Below are 6,045 nucleotides of genomic sequence, written 5' to 3'. Positions count from 1 at the left end.
TGACACGACCCAAAATCAACCGTCGTGATGGCGCCTATCGTGGAACTAGGCCAGCCTCAACTCAACAACCCAACACTATAACAACAATAAGTTTGAAAACGTTAACGGAAGCATTTAACATTAAAGAAAAACTGTTTGAAATATAAGAAACTCCCAAAGTGATATAATCCAGCCCAAAACCAGGGTGTCACTGAGTACATGAGTGTCTAGATCAGAAATACAGTCTACTACAGTGTCTAGAGATATAAACTGAAAGTACGACAAAGATAAAGGAGAGTCAAGGCCCGGAAACGCAGTGGAACTATCTTGATAGTCTCCAAAACTCTAGGATCCTCAATCAGCAACCGCCGCTACGACCGGTATCGCCTGGATCTGCACACGAGGTGCAGGGAGTAGCGTGAGTATACCAACTCAGTAAGTAACAAGTCCAAACTTTGGACTGAAAGGTAGTGACGAACTCAACCTCAACAGGTATAACAGAAATAAATGTGCAGAAACGTAGGCATGCTTTCAAGTCAAATATACATCTCAAAACAGTAAAGGAAATACAGATCTAAACAGTGTAAGGTATACAACTCAGTTATCTCTACATGCCAATGCACAGACTGTATAAAATACACCATGTGCTCCACTCTCGAGTATTCAATCACTCGGTACTGTATATAATCCATCCCGGAACATATACAACACTGACTATAAATCACCAGTACCGAGGTAAAAGGGCAATCCAACCCTGTGGAGAAATCCATCTCCAGGTATCAAGTACTTCGGACAAATCCATGTCCAGGGAAATCCATCCCTCAATAATATCATCCGCGCTCACTTGGGGTGTGTTACAGACTCCGGAGGGGATCCTACAGCCCAAGCGCTATCATAATCATCAATATAACTACTGCGGCGTGTAGCCCGATCCCATAAATGTCACTCATAACCAGGCACTCGGCCTCACTCAGTCATCAACCTCTCCAGTCTCACCACGGGCTCATAATGTCATGAAAATAACTCGGAACAATGATATGATGAATCAATAAATAATTGAGTCCGAGATATGATATAAAAATGCATGATCATAACTGAGTATGGAATAGTAAATGAAACTAGTGAGATGACAGCAAGAACGGCCGCTAAGGGTCCAACCAATCCCGGCACAAAGCCTAAAAATGATATCTAGCACGATCTACAACTCAATTACTTTATCACCTGATGAAAACATGGATATCAACAGGATAGAGTCACTAAACGGTGCCATGGAATCACCCAGGTCACAATTTTCACGGTGCACGCCCGCACGCCCGTCACTTGGCATGTGCGTCACCTCAATACCAATCACATAGCATATAACTTGGGGTCTTGAACCCTCAGAATCAAGTTTGAAAATGTTACTTACCTCAAACCAAGCAAAGTCCTACTCCGGAATGCTCTTGCCTTTAAATTCGGCTTTCGAACGTCCCGAATCTAGCCACAAGTAATACAATACGATCAATATAGGCTAAAGGAATCAATTCCACAAGAAAAATACCAAATTATAGCCAAAATCCAAAAGCGGCTCAAAACCTGGCCCCCGGGCCCATGTCTCGGAATCCAACAAAAATCACAAAACCCGAAAGCCCATTCACTCACGAGTCTAGTCATACCAAATTTACCAAAATCCGACAATAAAATCCCCTTCAAAACCTCAAAATTCCATCTCAAGAACTCTTCCACTTTTTCCCCAATTGTTCACCCCAAATCACAATTTAGATGATAAAAATTAAGATATAATCATGGAATTTAACCAAAACCAAGTGAGAAACACTTACCCCAATCAACTCCACGAAAATCCCTTCAAGAATCGCCCAAATCCGTGATCTCTAGCTCAAAATATGAAAAATGAGCTCAAACCTTTGATTTTGAATTTAACACTGTCTGCCCAGATTTCCTTCTTCGCGAACGCGACATCCTCTCGCGTTCGCGTAGACCAACTTGACTGCCTCTCCACTTTACTCTTCGCGAATGCAACCACTACCTCGCAAACGCGTAGAACAAGGACCTGGGGTCCCCAACTGCCTCACTCCTCTTCGCGAACGCGACCCTGCTCCCGCGTTCGCGATGCACACGCAGACCACACCTTCGCATTCACGTCCTCCCCTTCGCGAACGCGAAGAACAAAATCTCACCATTCAGAAAATACTCTTCGCGAATGCGAGGGCTCACTCGCGAACACGAAAGAGGAAACCAGAAGAATGCAGCAGCAGATATCAGCAATCTCACCAAGGCCAAAAATTATCCGTTAACCACTCGAAACTCACCCGAGACCCTCGGGACCTCAACCAAACATACCAACGCATCCCATAACATCATACGAACTTAGTCAAACTTTCAAATCACCTTCAATAACAATAAAAACACGAATTACACACGGATTTAAGCCTAATGAACTTAAAAATTTTTGAATTCCACAAACGACGCCGAAACCTACCAAATCACGTCCGAAGGACCTCAAATTTTGTACACAAGTCAGAAATGACACCACGAACCTACTCCAACTTTCGGAAATCCAATCCGACCCCGATATCAAAATTTTCACTGCCGGCCAAAATTGCCAAAATTCTAACTTTCGCCAATTCAAGCCTAATTCTACCACGGACCTCCAAATCACATTCCGGATGCGCTCCTAAGTCCGAAATTACCTAACAGAGCTAACAGAATCATCAAAATTTAAATCCGAGGTCGTTTACACATAAGTCAACTTCCGGTCAACTTTTCTAACTTAACCTTTTAATTAAGAGACTATGTGTCTCAATTCACTTCGAACCCAAACCAACTAACCCGGTATATCACAATATAGCTGAAGAACACAAAAAGAAGCAGAAATGGGAAAAATGGAGCTATAACTCTCGAAACGACCGGCCGGGTCGTTACATATATAGAATCCTTTTTTGTATTTGGCTCTATACTTTTAGTGAAAGGTTGGGTGGAGTTTAACTGCAATTCAATTAAGATAATGAAAGATAATTAATTACTTGAGTTCTTTCTATTCTTCTTTCTTTATTTCCTCTGAATGTCTACTTTTCGAGAAGAAAGAAACATAAGGGATGAAGAGTATTCCTAAAGTAAGGCCAAACACAGAAGAGGAAAAGAAACAAAGGGAATATAATCCAGAAAAGGTAAAGGAAAAAATTAAAAATTTCAGGAAAGCGCATAGAAAATCTTCCTTTTAATGGATAGAGTTAATTCGAATGTCTCAAGGATCTTTTTAAGCACTAAATCTTTCTTTTCCTCTTTAGCCAAATATATATTCATGAGAGACAGCATAAATGCAGTAATAAAGAGTCCTAACATGACAGATATAATAATCCCCACGGAAATATATGTGCACACTGTGTTGTCCTCAGAAATCAGCAACTAGAAAATGACACTGCACTGCAAAGCTCTTTTATAGTCTAGCTCGCACTCCAATTCTAGCTAATAGCAATAACTTCCTTTTGATCATTAATATAATTATTTAATACCACACTTAGCCCTTCATTTCTTTAAATTTACAAACTGCTCTCTTATTGCCTTTTCTCTCAACTTCAACAGGAAATTCACACATAACGAATTAATCAATCCATTTAAGACAAAGAAAAAGGAAAACAAAGGAAATTCTCACAGAAATTAAGTCTATGAAATTAACCACAAATGTCATGCTTGTGTAAAATTTCATTTTGGGCTGTCATGGACAGGATGTTGTTGATGATGATCCCCATCCTAGTCAAAGTTCAAGATCAAGCTCTTCTTCAATGGCTGAATCCCTCTTGCTGCTACCATAATCATGATTGTTATCATTACTAGTGTTAGATGTTAAAGGTTCACTTATGTTAAATGATGTGTTGATTGGAGAAGGCCTATTTATTAGGAAGCTTAAAGATGGAGGAGGAGGGTAAGGAGACATCAAATTATTTGTGGGGAAGGGAGAGATAGAGAGAAAAGTAGAGGGTAAATTATTATTCATACAAGATTTTGTTGATGTGGGATTGAAGACAGGACCATTAGGGTTAGGCAAGGAGTATAGAAGACAAAGTCCACCATTTGTAACAAATTCTTGAGTTGGACTTAGGAGGGTTGAATTAGCATTGTGGGAAGAAGTGTGGTTGCTATTGGAAGCTAGTGGTGGAGCTTGGTGGAGCCTAGCACGGTCGCGACGGTGCACATTCATCTGTCCACCTAGGGCTTGGGCTGACCGAAATTCTCTCCGACAAAAGGTGCAAGTATACGCCCTTGGTGGCCAAGTGGTGCCCATGGCATTGCCCGTGTCTTCCTCAAATGCTCTTACTTCCCATGAGTTGTCGTCATCTTGAACTGTTATACGGGTTGATTATTTAGTGTTCCACATCCAATAACCAGTGACAGAGCTAGGGTCTAATGGTGGTTGTAGTGGCGACTGTTGTTGTTTTTGCTGTTCCTGAGATAGAATCCCAAGTTCAGCAGCCATGATACCAAATAATATTTAAAATGTAGGTGATAGAGTTATGATGTGGAACAAATGATGATAAAGGGTTAAATAGAGAATGGGCTCATGAGTGGGGAACATAAAGACAAAAAACCCTAGCTACACTGAAGATATCTACAAGGTTTCCTAGTATAGAGTTGGAATTTAGTACTTAAGACAAAGATTGACAATATAAAAAATTTGTGCAGTTGATTAGTGACTAATTCTTTGTAGAATACTTAGTCTTTAACGCCCTTAACATTTTTCAGGCATTCATGTCTATATCTAACTGGAAATCTTTTCTCTGCTTCCGGAAGAAATAAGTTCCCATCAAACGATAAAAGAAGGGAAGTTGATAGCAATATAAACATCCGAAGAAGCTATGCACACAAGCATTGGCAATGTTCCATTAGCATTTGTCGTGGACTGAGATCTGTACACATTTATGATGTGACTTGGTCTTGATTATTGGGACAAGAAACATAAGGGTTTGAGAAACAACTCACCTTGCTATGTTTGTGTACTGCCATTTAACTGTCATAATTAACTTCATTCTGGTTTTTACCAATTTTGCACTAAACAATTGAAATTAGTCAATTTCTTGTCAAACAAAGACAGACAACCAAAAATGAAAGAAGGAAAAAAAGAAAAAAAAAAACTAAGGCAGACAACATTTCTCCTTCTCTTGTTTCGCTACACTTCTTGAATTAATTCTTTGAAACTATCAGTTATTGTGCAAGTTAGAGGTATAAATTCCTTATAAAGGTGTCGCTATAGTTATTAATTGCAGAGGAAGATATCTCATTAAGGCTCAATCTTTTACATTAATTTGAAGGTCAAATTAAAATCGGATGTCTGTAACATGCAAAAATGAGGGCCATCAAATTACGAAATTTTGACATGATTGGATGAGACTAAGATCTGGGTTCTTTTCAACCCTGCAGATGTATAATACAGTGTGTTTAACCAAAAAAAAATGTTTTTGTGGTCAAATAAAATAAAAGAATAATTTGGGTTTCTAACAATCAATTTTACTTCACTTTTCCAAATATAGAGGGATAACAATAATAGAAAATAAGACTGAGAGAATAAGGAAATAGAATTCTTATTGTTGTTTGCCGCTTTCTTCCGATAGGAAAGAATTAGATCTTCCAACAGCAGAGAATAATAAGAATATTGACAATTGATATTATAACTTTGCAGTTTTCTCGATGGAATACTAGATATGAAAAGGAGATTTATATAATGGTATAGTTCATAACCACTTACCCTATTTAGTTCTCCTGCCAGTTACTAGTATTTATTACATTAATTACTCATTACGTGGGTGATTTGTAACGGTTGAAGTAATAATAGCCAATCACACACAATTAGTGATTCAACTGATTTCTTTCTATATTTATGGTTATTAATGATCTTTCCATCTCCGCGGCTTCCAATGACCTTAATTATCGGCCCCACACCTACTTTCTCTTTTTAGCTAACATGCACGGTATCTTCATAGATGATCTCATAGGTGTTATTCATATCTTCTCTGTACATCAATCTTCTTTATTACTTCGACTCCCATGCCACCTGTTATCATAATATTGGTC

The 6,045-nt window shown here is 38.9% G+C and overlaps 1 pseudogene; it reads right to left on the bottom strand.

Moving 5' to 3' along the window:
- Positions 1-3,694: 3,694 nt before the first annotated feature.
- LOC107776849 (uncharacterized) lies at positions 3,695-4,453 on the bottom strand (annotated as a pseudogene).
- Between the last annotated feature and the right edge of the window lie 1,592 nt (positions 4,454-6,045).

The sequence above is a fragment of the Nicotiana tabacum genome, chromosome 23 (genome assembly GCF_000715075.1).
Source record: "Nicotiana tabacum cultivar K326 chromosome 23, ASM71507v2, whole genome shotgun sequence".
Lineage (NCBI taxonomy): Eukaryota > Viridiplantae > Streptophyta > Magnoliopsida > Solanales > Solanaceae > Nicotiana > Nicotiana tabacum.
This window is presented reverse-complemented; position numbering and strand designations above follow the sequence as displayed.